Source organism: Atractosteus spatula, chromosome 5 (genome assembly GCF_055471065.1).
Source record: "Atractosteus spatula isolate fAtrSpa1 chromosome 5, fAtrSpa1.hap1, whole genome shotgun sequence".
In the NCBI taxonomy this organism is placed as follows: Eukaryota; Metazoa; Chordata; class Actinopteri; order Semionotiformes; family Lepisosteidae; genus Atractosteus; species Atractosteus spatula.
Window position 1 is genome coordinate 37,727,177 of NC_142710.1, and position 12,675 is coordinate 37,739,851.

Below are 12,675 nucleotides of genomic sequence, written 5' to 3' on the forward strand. Positions count from 1 at the left end.
GAAAGCTCCAATGTCAAGAAACAAAAATAATCTATTTCTGAAAGGAACTACCTTTGAATGTGCACATGGTGAATTTCATCCCTCTCCCACCCTTCATTTGTTTACAGGTTATCCAATTACTTTAACTGGCAATATTTCTATGTATCAAATAAAAGCAAACCACAATAATTGAACCACTAATATGTTTACACTCATTCCCATTAACCCATATATGTTATAAACTCATGGTTGGGTATGTGAATAAAATGATCAAGCTGCCTAATCCTGTTCCTGGTCATTAGAAGGCTGTAGTGACAATGTACAGACACTCGAGTCCTTCAGGTCCTGGAGCAGACACTCTTACAATGCAACAGGGATCTCTACTCCTGATCCTGGAAGGCCAGGGTATCATCAATACTGACTTAATTGGATCAGTTTAACAGCTTCTTCCAGCTTTTGAAAAGGAAAAGGAGGTTAGCTATCCTCCATGCCACTAGATGGAGTTCTTGCAGATTAAGATGACAGTGTTTACCAGCAATAACTGACCTTAGCCACTGAGAGGCCTACCTTCCTGTGCTGTTGTTTGTAATATAATGCAATTGACTTAGTTTAGGGCAAAGATTCACAAATAACACCAATTTAACAGTATTGTAACAGAAATAATGATATTTTCTTTGGAGGGGTTGCTGGGGAAGAAGGATGTTTGGAAAAGCAGGTAAGTTTATATTTATTTAATGTGATGAGGTTGGTAGTGTTTGAATATAAACGAAGCTGTCTGACCAACATAAAAGCTGTTTGAGGGTTCCCACCACAACAGGGTTCCACTAATCTAACTGAGAGTGTTAAACACGCATCCTTTAGTGTTCCTCAGTAACCATACTTAGGAATTCAAGAAGATGAGGATCTGCTTCGTTCTTGACTTGTTATTGACCATTTTTTAGGCTTTAAAAAGCTGTTGTGATGACAGACTAATTTCTTCAGGAGAGATTCTCTTGGTTTGCGACAGTCACAAATCAAATATTTGTGCACATATAGCATTCTACACACTTCAAAATATATAAAACACTACTTATGGTCTTTTTTTCTTTTTTTGTGGGGTGGGGGGGGTGTCAGGGTGTTTTTAATAGGTATTATGTAGTCAAGGCTGCTAGTGCAGCACATGTGATACATGTGATCTGATACTGGATTTGAACTGCAGTCTCAGACAAACTTCCAAGCATCTGATTCTCACATATCTAGTACATCTGTTATTGATAATGTGATAAACAACAACAAATGCAACAATATCTGAAGCACTTAAGCACTTAATCCAAATTGCTTTTATTATTAAAACATGGATCAGGTAGAGAAAAGAGTAAAACAACATCTTGTAGATCAGCCTAATTATAAGGAAAATGCGAACCTCACAATTTCACAATTTCCTTTACACATATGTAAAGTCATTACTCTTAGGTGTGAGAATGCACTTTAATATAAATATTTTTCCGCCTCATTTCTAGTCATCTGATGCAAAAAGCAAAGATTGCCGCTCCAGAGAGGAAGTATTTGAGCTTTAAAAGTATGATGAAAAGGATTTATAATTATAGCCTTAAACCCTAATTAAAAACAATGGTAGAACATTACCATCTCTAGCTATTGATTAGAATTAGAGAGATTCTGCCAGCTGTGAATGCTTAAATAAGAGAACCCACAGATTCTTCAAAAAGAGGAGTTTCCATCCCCTGACAGGTCTAAATTGTAGCAGAATTAATTATACAAATGCCTTGGCAGTAGCTCTTTGAAGTGTTGACTTTTGATCTCTCCATTGAATTGATAAACGGATCATAGCCTCATCACAGCAACTCGAAACTGATCAAAGATTGGGAATATTTCCTACATTTTATATAATGTATTTATTCTGAAGCACAAGTCTATAAAAATGGAACCCTTTTCTTGCTAAGCATGATACATTATAAAGGTTAGGTCCTACAAATATTCAATACACTTAGGTTCTTATAACACATATACTGTAGAAAGCAATGGGATTTCTGTTTAAATGTTTTGAACATGTGGCACAATGTTTTTTTCATGAGACTGTTGATTAATTAAAAAGTATTCTTGGCAGAAATATATGAACATAATTGTCATAATAATAATAATAATTTTAAAATAATTATTAATGACAAATAATAAAAACTAATAACAAAAAATATTTGTACAATATCACCCTTGTCAAAGTGAATACAAGTCTAAAACCTAATGTGTCCTTGGAACCTTGGGGGGAAAAAAAGATTACTGAAATTAGCAGTACGAAGTTCTGCAATGTATGCTGATGCCCAAAAGAACAGTATCTTAGACATACCTATCAAACACAATTTGAAAAAAATAAACATCAACATATTTTTAATGTCTGAAGCACGATGCACTGTCAGAATAACCTCTGCTAAGCATTAATAATCCTGGAAAAGCTTGTACACAAACATGTTAGCACAAGCACTTTGTTAATGTATCGCTGAGCTGTAAGGGTACCCTTAATCTGCACCAAAAGGATTCTTGTGCTAAATGGAGCTTTTAGCAAACGTTCGGTTCAAGGTCAAAATTTAATCTCGCCCACTTCCTCCTACGTAGGTAAAGCTATCACCCCTCTTGCCTCCCCCCGTCCACATCATCGTCTCCCTTGCAGCAGCACTCTGAATCATCCTTCATTAAAGTGGGGGGGATCCAACTGCCCCATCCTCAAGGGACGGATTATAGTTTTTCCTCATTTAGGCAAGTTCCTCACAATTAAACTCACTATTCAAATAACGCCTCTTCTTCGGGTTAATTAGAATTTGACCGAGCTATTGAAATGAGATCCCTCCCCTCATCCTCACACTTCCAGTGCCCAGATTGACTCGGACAATGCAGCTATGCATCAGACTCTCCACAATGTCTCCACACGGCATCTTTTGTTAGGTCTTTCAAGGGCAAAATGGCATCAGTAAATAAAACACTCCACCTCTCTCTGCAACATCTTTTGGCCCACAGAAGACAGTTGTTTCATCGCTCAGTTGTTCAAATGTTACCCCTCAATGGCTCTCAAACATTTTCATGCAGACTGAGAGTTGCATGCTACTGATGCACTGATTATTTATTTCTAGAAAGTCATGCTGTAGCTACTGCAGACAGAAAATGATAACACAGATGGATTAGACAGATGGGAGGAGTTTTCTGGACAAGTTCAGTACTTGTTGAAGCAGAATTTCTCATTTTCCAGAACCCTCTCTTAAAGACAGGCTACATTCCATCCTCACACCTGAAGAAGGCCCCACAGCTGAAACGTTGTGTTTTCTTTCTTCATATTTCAGCATAGAATAAACCTGTTCCTTGTTCCTTTACATTCCATCATGCCAATAGCAACCAGATGATATTTACTTACTGTATGCAGGATATCATTCAATGATTTGGCCTTCTTAATATTGTAATCTCTAATGACTAGACTAGCTGTTTTATGAAACCACACGATTCTGAATATTCAGGGTAAAACCAATCAAACAATCAGCAAACTAAAAATTCCTCACTGCCTGCAAATGTAACAGTATTCAGGGAATGTGTATGCCATTTTAATTGTTTGGATTTTTTTCAAATTAATTTATTTTCATTATTTTGCATGGCAGTGCAATCAAAGGTTATACAAACTGGAATTTGCTCATTGTCCTATTTTTGTAATGAGACGTATCCCTACTGAAGTGTCACTGTTTTGTAAATAGAAATTCAGCAAAAGCAGTTGTGAGTTGTGATTTTTGATTCACAATATAGAGCATCTGTACTTAGCAAAGTAGTGCTGTCTTAGTATGACAAAGCATTTTCCACAAATTTGGTATATAGTGAATGCTGTAAACGCCTACGTTGGTTATAATGTTCGTAAATCATAATCACCAAAAATGACATTTTATTCCTTTGGAAAAAAAACACTTTGTGGACTTTGGTCACAGACTTCATGAACAAGAAGAGACTGGTTTCACCTTGATATTTTAAAAAATGTCGTGTTAGAAGGGAATGAAAGTCAATTTGTTGCTTCCAAACTAAAAACGGAAAAAAAGACACCTTAAACCTTATGAGTCTGGACCACATTCAAGTGTGAGCGTTTTTATATTTTTCTGAAGCCCTTATAGAACATCTGTACAAGATTGGAAATAAAAGCAATTCCTGCAAAATGTCAGCATCTGTCAGTGCCTGTGAGAGGTGTCAAAAAGTTTAGTACTAAACACAGCAGATCGAGACTCACTGTAATTCCCAAGGTGCAAGTTGCCACCAAAGCAGCTCAGTCTGTCCTTCTGAGAACTGTGCCAATGCAATCAGCCTTTCTTCCCATCCTCAGCTGAGCTCTGGTGCTTAATTGGTTATCTTAGCAACAAAGCGATTCAGGAAGCAGCTACAAGCTAGCACATGGCTGTCAGTTTTATTCTTTTTCCTCCCGGAAAAAAATAAAACAAGTAAAAGTGACATTGTGGTTTAATATTCTTTGGAATACAGAAGGCAGCCTTGCAGGCGGAGATAGAAAAGCTGTCTCCAAACAGATATAAATAGAGTCTCCCAGAGTTGTTTGGGAAAAGAAACAAAACTGGATAGTCCTGAAATAAACTGAGTTCCGCAGAGTAATATTTCAATGTTGTCTTTCATGGCTAGAAAACAGACCTACTAGTTTTTATTCAGTTCTAGGAAAATGTTGGAAGTTTTCATTTTTACCTGAAAATTAACACCAAAAAAATCTTAATCGACCCAAACTCAGTGGTCCAATTATTACTTATGGTGAACATGATTAGGTTTTGGCCATAGGATATAGCTCATAAGATTTATGCATAGGAAAACAACAAAGGATCAAAGAAGCTATAAACCTGTGCTTTGATCTTGTACAGACTAATGCAAGCCACAACAAAAATATATCAACAGAATAGAGTTTTAAAAGTTTTTGCCTTGAAATGTCTTAGGATCTTGGTTTTAATGCACAGGATTTTAAGGGACAGTTCAGAGAAATTTAGATCAATATGAAATTCAAACTTTTCACCCTTCAGCAGTCCTATGTTATGATTGTCACAGTGTTTGAGGTGACCTACGCATAAAATGAATTTTTGCACATGAAATAACATCTTTATCTAATGTGCACTGCATCTAAATTATTTCTAGATTTATAATTTTACAAATTTTTATAATTTTAGGGTTTGTTTTGAGAATTTCTTTATTATGGAACTCAGTCTGGCAGAGGTGTGTGAAGAATTAAGTTTGATTTGAAATATGATAACCTTGCACATATAAAGTCACTCTGAAGCATACATTTCTAAAATGAGGTCCACAATATTAGATTGTGTTATCGGTGGGAGAAATGACATTGACTCTCACCTTGAAGGTTCTGGAATAATGTTCTTTTAGCCTGCAACCCTTGGGATTTTGATCTTCCCTACATACATTGCTTTTAAATAAGTAATTCAATGTTAAATATAGTTTAGCCTTTCTGGAAATCAAATAAGGAAACACAATGACAGTTTGATGTAAATATATAAAGCAGCTGTGTGCTTTAGAATTGGAGAATTAATATTAACACTTTTTTAGGTACTGTAGATAGAGGTATCTCTACTTTATTCAAAATGTTAGCACACATTTCATTATTATTATTCCTGGGTTTGTGTTAGCAATGTTTAACACAAGGGTCCTGCAAATTTACAGCTCTGAAAGCTTTGCAGTTATACAAAGAAAAATAAGACTAGAGTATGAAATTATCAATGCTAACAAGTAGATTTTTTAAAGGTTTTTTTCTAAATTACCTCAAAATTCAGTTATTCTAATAATGGTGAAATAATAGTTAACCTTGTTAACAAAAGATGCAGGTTTTATGTAAATTTGTGGAATGTTGGAGTTCCTTGTGAATTCTGAAACAGGGCTGATTTTAAAATGCACCTATTAGCCTTCTGATGTTTTTGTTGAAGCCAGGTCCCATTTTTCCTATTTATGCATGGTAGTCAACTCACATCTGTTATTAATAACAAAAGAGTACAAAAGATATGTTTTCCATTACTCTAGGTATGACTCAAATTAACCTTGTCATACAAGTAAAATCACATAGCATTAACATTCTAGTCTGCATGCCTTGATCTGCTTGTTATGTTACTGTAGGTCCTTTGCAAGGTAAATCATCAAAACAAAACAATGAGTTTTTCTGGATGGCTGCTAATGCAAGAAAATGACATTTCTGCTGTCTTGTTTTTCATTTACAAGATTCATTCTCTTCACCTAAAGTAACAGTAATAATAATAATATTCAAATTGTAAGTGGGAGTTTAAAGCCTGCTCAGCCTTAAATGTGAGCTTTGTCTTGACAGTTTCTGATGCCATAAACAATAGTGCCTCAATGAGTCATTTTTATTTTTTTGTAAATATGTTTTATTGAGCCCGCATTCAGAGGAAAAAGCTTTCCTTGAACATGTGTTGTTTTGGCTTTAAAGCTCAATCAAGATATTACAAACCCAAAGTAAAAAGAGAAGAGTTGTTTACCATCACAATTTCACACCTCGTCATTCCTCTCCCCTAGAAATCACTTTTCATGTTCTTCCCATGCTGGCATTCTCAATAAAACCACAATGAATGAGGGCACCAACAGGCCCACAAAAAGAGTTCTTCTTGTTTTGTTTACCTAATCAATTGTGATTCAAACATTCAGCGCTGTTTGACACATAGAATGTTTTTACATGCTATCAGCTTGACATGGAGCAACACAGCAGCAACAATCTCTTCGATTGTGCTGTATCAAGTAGTTTGCATATTATCTTATAAATGCCAGCGGGCCTGTGTACAGAAAATTATATTACCCTTTAAATGCATACTCAGAACCTCCGGTGTGTCTCCAACATTCACAAACAACTGAAGTGCATCATACTGTAAATATGAAGCAAATAGATGCCCTTAGTTTCTAAATTGGAATTCACACTTCTTTAGGTAGATGGAGGTACAGTATCTCTGCTTCATTCAAAACGTGAGCACGCTTTTGATTATTATTATTATTCCTGGGGTTTTATTAGCACAGTACAATATTTGGCAGATGATGATGGCACATATAGCTCTTCAGGAGTACTTTAATTATGAGTATGTAGCTGCGTCAGCATGCGTAGGCTCTAAAGGAAAAGGTAAAGGTAATACAGTACTTTAATTACTGTAACATTGACAATACGAGTGGCAGGAGTACCACTCTGTAACCAAAAGCCGCTTTGTGACTTTTGAAAAAAACAGAAAAAACACTTTGCCTAAATAAACATTTTTGTTCTACAGTATATGCTTCTTTAAACACAAAGTGCAATAGAAATATTTAACCACGATGAGAGGGGGAGGGAGGGGGGTTACATTATTTACTATCCTTTAATATTTATTTACCACCGTTGTTCTTTTATCAGCACAGGTAAATGTATTGCAGTCTTGGCACACGTTTCCCATGCCTTAAGGTTTTTTTTCTTGTTTTAAAAGAACTTAGGAAAGGCTACCAACAAGAGTAAAGCATATTTAATTACAGCTGCATGCCTTGTATCCTGGAGACGTACAGTTCAGATCATGATATAATCCGCATTGCATATCAGAGTGTGTTTAAACCTCAAGTTATTCAAAAACTGTGACATTGAGAAAATGAACGTACCTGACCTTGACAATAATGCTGTGTGGAGTAAGCACACCTGACCACAGTTTTATACCCCATTTCATAATTGATTTCTCAGTATTTATCTGCTCCTTTCAGGCTTTATGTGCTCTCCTCACGCTCTTAAAATAGCCTTTAACCTTGGTCTTCAGCAGTTAAGATAACATCCCTATGGAACAGACAAAAAAAATATTTCAATAACATAATCCCTTATTTATGAGCACATCACTTTCTTGTGGAGCATATTGGAGCATACAGTATAATGTGAATTGTAATGGCAGTGGTGGAAACAAATTCCTATTCCACAGTTACATGAATCTTGCTGGGCTTTAACTGTATGTTTCTGTTTAACCGTCTGTTTCACTGATGCTTGTCTAACTCGGCTTAAATATGACTAATTAAGGTAATTACACTACCCTACAATTTGAGTCTCATTTCATTGTCCTCAATAGATAAGATAAATACTATGTTTTCTCTACTGGCATATAATTACCACCATGCACTTCAAAGCTTCAATTCATTTTCCTTACCTAAACTCATCTACAATAAAAAAAAACCTCATAGGAGCAAAAAAAAAATTCCCAGCTCATCCTAGACAAGCCCATCTTAAACTCTGTGCACACTGTAAGTGCTGCTATGAAAAGGGTTATGTTCTTTTTCTTTTAAGATTAGTGTACCTAATAATACAATACTCGTGTGTTTGAGGGGTGTACTGAAAACAAAGCCACAATATTCCAAAACTGAAAGGACCCTAAGCTTCAAGTTATTCTGACAGCAGGATCAACATTAATAATGAGGGTAAAGAAAATAAAAAGAAATTAAATATTTATTATTAGGTTGGAGAGAGTCGATTCAACACACCATTAATATTTCATTGTGGTTATTACATTAGAACAGTAACAATGGGGTCTATTATTAATGAAACGTATTACATTGATAGAGAAACTAAACTGTGTTTAGGGGGTAGAGTTTAGCTTAATGCCTCTGGAATTACAAAAATGGGCTCTTGCTCTTGGGTGTGGCTGACTTTGCAATTACTAGAATAAAACCTGGTCTGCTCTAAAATTTAGCCTAGAATGACAGCAGCAGAATCTGTTTCTTTTGAAAACTTCAGTGTGGTCTTCACACCAGAACAGCACACGGCCTATAAAAGCCAGTTAGTGTATGGTATTTAATTGAATATATTCACCATAAGTCTGCCGAGGAGACATGAGAATTTATAATCTATATCATTCAGAGCTTCTTTTCTTACACAAGCATAAGCATATATTGAACCCTGCATTATGAGATTAGTGCAATTAATCAAGATTAGATCTTTGAAAGCATTAGCCATATTAATGGCTAGATTAATATGCCAACCTGCATAAGTCTAAAAGTTCTTGAAAACTTACAATCAAAGCATTTTCTTTCTTTTATAAATAGGTAATGAGGAGGTGGTACTTGTGGCTACAGTATGTGGCAGTAAGTCCTGGGGTGGTTACAGACATTATGAAAATATAAGTTGGGCTGAAAAGTACCAGTTTACTTCATAGTCTTGTGCAATAAAAAAATATTTACCAAAGAGAAAACACAACACAATCATCAAAGACTCATCAACTGCAATTTCTCCAGGGAATTTCTCGCTAACAGTTTTTAAATGTACCGAGCTACAATATTATTATATTGACCTATAAACCAAATTGTGTAACAGCGCACAGACAAGGATACACTCACCACAAAGATTTCACTGCTGCACCATTAATACCAGGTTAAACACTTTAAATCCCACCCCAGTCTCCTCTTCATAGATGGAGAAGCCTCCATTTACACCAGAGGTGAGCCATGGTCTGTATCCTGGCTCTAGACAAAATGGTGGAACGTACAGGAAACAGCCTTGTTTCCTGTCCTGTGGATCCTGTGCATCCTCAAGAGGTTAGATTAGTAAAAACAACAACCAATACACAAATGCATTTACAATAAAAAGCAAAACATATATACAAAAATATTATGTCATTTGTTTAAATATTACCTCAGAATGACATATGAAGTAAATAACAAGTTCAAGAGATGAGAGACGTCATGAGAGGTCATGCAATAAGCAGTGCAAAGCCCTTCATCACAGTACTTCAATGTTATGGACATTGTGAAAGTTGTAGCTAATTATTGTTATTCCAACATTAGATTAAGAACTATTCTATAACTGTGTAGGTAGTGTTAAAGTTGCAGCACTGGTTCCTGTAAGCTCAATCATAGCAATGACACTACGTTAAGAGTTCAGTTTCTGTAAGTGGTACCTCACTTTTAGAAGAAAGAACAATAATGTCAGTGATTCTCAAACCCAGCCCTCTAGATAAAATGTGTCTTATACAGTATTTTATCATGTTGCAGTGGTTCTTTTAACACTCAAAAACAGAGCTGACCACTGAACAGGCAGCAGGCATTCAATACTAATGAAGTTGTACAGTGGTTTTATAATGGAGTCAGGCCTGAGTGGGACATGTTTACATATAGAGCATCAGGAAAGCAAATATTCACTAAGATTGGACTTTTAAAATGCATTGTGAAGGACTTTGTTTTTGTCCCCCAGGTAAAACATTTAAATAGTAGTAGCCTGCTGATGAGGCATCACATCACAGCTCATCCCCAGCTGGGATTTAATCACCATCTTTTTTAGGCATACTCTCCACTACAGCCGCTCAACCTTCATCCATTTGCAAAGAACCGGGCTTGCCTCATGGGAGAATGAAATGCAGTTGAGTGTCCTGGAGTCTTGATACTATAAAAGGCTCTGTAAATGACGGCCATGACATGACTTTTCATAGAACTTGGGAACATAAGAGATGTCAGTCTTGCTTGTTTTGTTGAAGACGACCCCCTGGAACCACACTGCAGTGTAGGCAGGGCAGCCACAAGAGGGCAACAAAGCTTGCATGAGTACAAAAAGTTTTTTAACTATTAAGTTCATAGTTTAGTATAGTAGTTTTCAACTATATGTAAATGGTTAAAATATTTTATGGAATGTCTGGAATGAAGGGATTTCAACATAGTTAAGTGTACGCTACTGTTCAGTTGCTGTGGTAGTGTAAGTTCCAGTACTGATACTGATCTTTGTTTGCTATACTGTATGCACTGTATATAAAAGTGCCTAACCAGTAACATTTAAACAAATACTCTAGTAACCAGCAGATTGCACCATTTTATTTACACATGAAGAAGGATCTTTCTTTTCAGCATGGAATAAACCCATTACCTGTTCATTTGATTTATAACGCATATATAAAACTCTGTTCTCTTCACTGTTGCAGGATGTATCTTCTTCAAGCTTTTAGAGCCTAAAAATAAACACAGACCTTTTTTTTCCGAACACTAATCATTGAGACCTCCATCACTGACACACACTGAGGAATGATTTTTTTTTTATGCTGTTGTTGTTGCTTTCCTGTATCATCAGCTTCCCCCTCCCAGCTCACTCGTTTTGTTATGAAATGTCAAGACTACAAGACCAAGCAGAAACATACTTGATTTATTTTTCAAGTTTTATTTTCAGATGTTTGCAGCATAGCCCTCCTTGTGCTCACACCCTTCTGATTTGGGGCCATGCTGATTTTCTCTTACTGACTTGCATCATGACTTTTCTAAAGGCTTCACAGAATAGCATCAATGCTGAACATCTCATTCCCAGAATTGTGAGCCGGCTGCCCACATCCCCCAAGTTGATTTCATCTTTAAAAGAAAAGAGAAAAGGTATGATGATCTTCATTTCCCCCCGAACAATCATTTTGTCCTGCCGTTTGGAAAGTTATTACCTCAATAATACTGTAAATCGTAAAAGGAGCTACGCTTTATAGTTCCTCTCTTCATTTGGTATGTTCTTGTGAATGCACCTCTCTACAACACAATAAATATTTTATATTCTTACAAAACATTTTTTTAGCTCTACTTCATAAATTAAGCTTTTTTTGGAACAAATAATGTAGCTTTGTTGCAGTTGCTATTTGTATGCTAAACTGCATAATATCGACCAGATATACAGTAAGTGTGATTGACCTGTGTGATTAAATGATGGCAGCTTCTGTTTCTTCTCTCCTTTCGTCCCTTGTACCAACTAGTGTAAAGACTAGTAAGAGATTTGGCTATGAACAGTGCTACAGTATAGAAAATTAAGGTGGAGAGTTTATAATGAAATCTATAGCCATGAAAGCCAACACACAACTTGCAAACATTCACTTCCAGGCTCATGATGAGATGAGCAAGATGGTACTATGAATTATAGGGAGAATGTTAATTAGTTATCACTGTTTTACCATGCTGGCCGTTATAGTGGTTATCATTGCTGCTTCACAGCATTGGGGGCCCTGGGTGCTGTCTTGGGTGGAGTGTGCATGTTCTTCCCATTTTCACATGTTTTTCCTCCGTATGCTCCAATTTTCTCCCACAGTCCAAGAATACACTGGTAGGTTAATTGTACACTGTAAAATTGGCCCTGGTGTGAGTGTGTCTGTGTCTGCCCTGCAATGGACTCACGCACAGTCCAGAGTGCAACCCATCTTGCTCCCAGTGCTTGTCTGAATTGGATAAGTGGTTGCGTGATGTGAAAGTGATGTGATGTTTCACAATGCTGGAAACGGAACTGTTTAGTAAATGTTTTATTTATAGCAATATACAATACTTTTTTAGTTTCTATGATATTCATAGATTTTTGAGGCACAAAATAACATTATGTAATGCTTTACCTGTTTTATTGAGCACTGATTATGTGAACAATTATAGAATAAATAGCTGAGTGTGAGTTATCTTATGATAGAACCATGAGCCCTAATTGACTATTGAGAATAGGATAGAGCTGAGAAGCTGTACCTGTCTAGACTACATTCAGATGGAATTTAAAATAAGCAAGCTAATAATTTTGTTGTCAAATATTTATTCTGTGCTATTTTTCAGATATTGTAAGTATCCCTTGGTTTCTTTACATATTTCATTTTATTTACATATTTAATTTCCTTTAACATATAAGGAACTTATAACATATCACATATAACCTATAACATATAAAAAAAAACTTTTGGAAATCCACATTAAAGC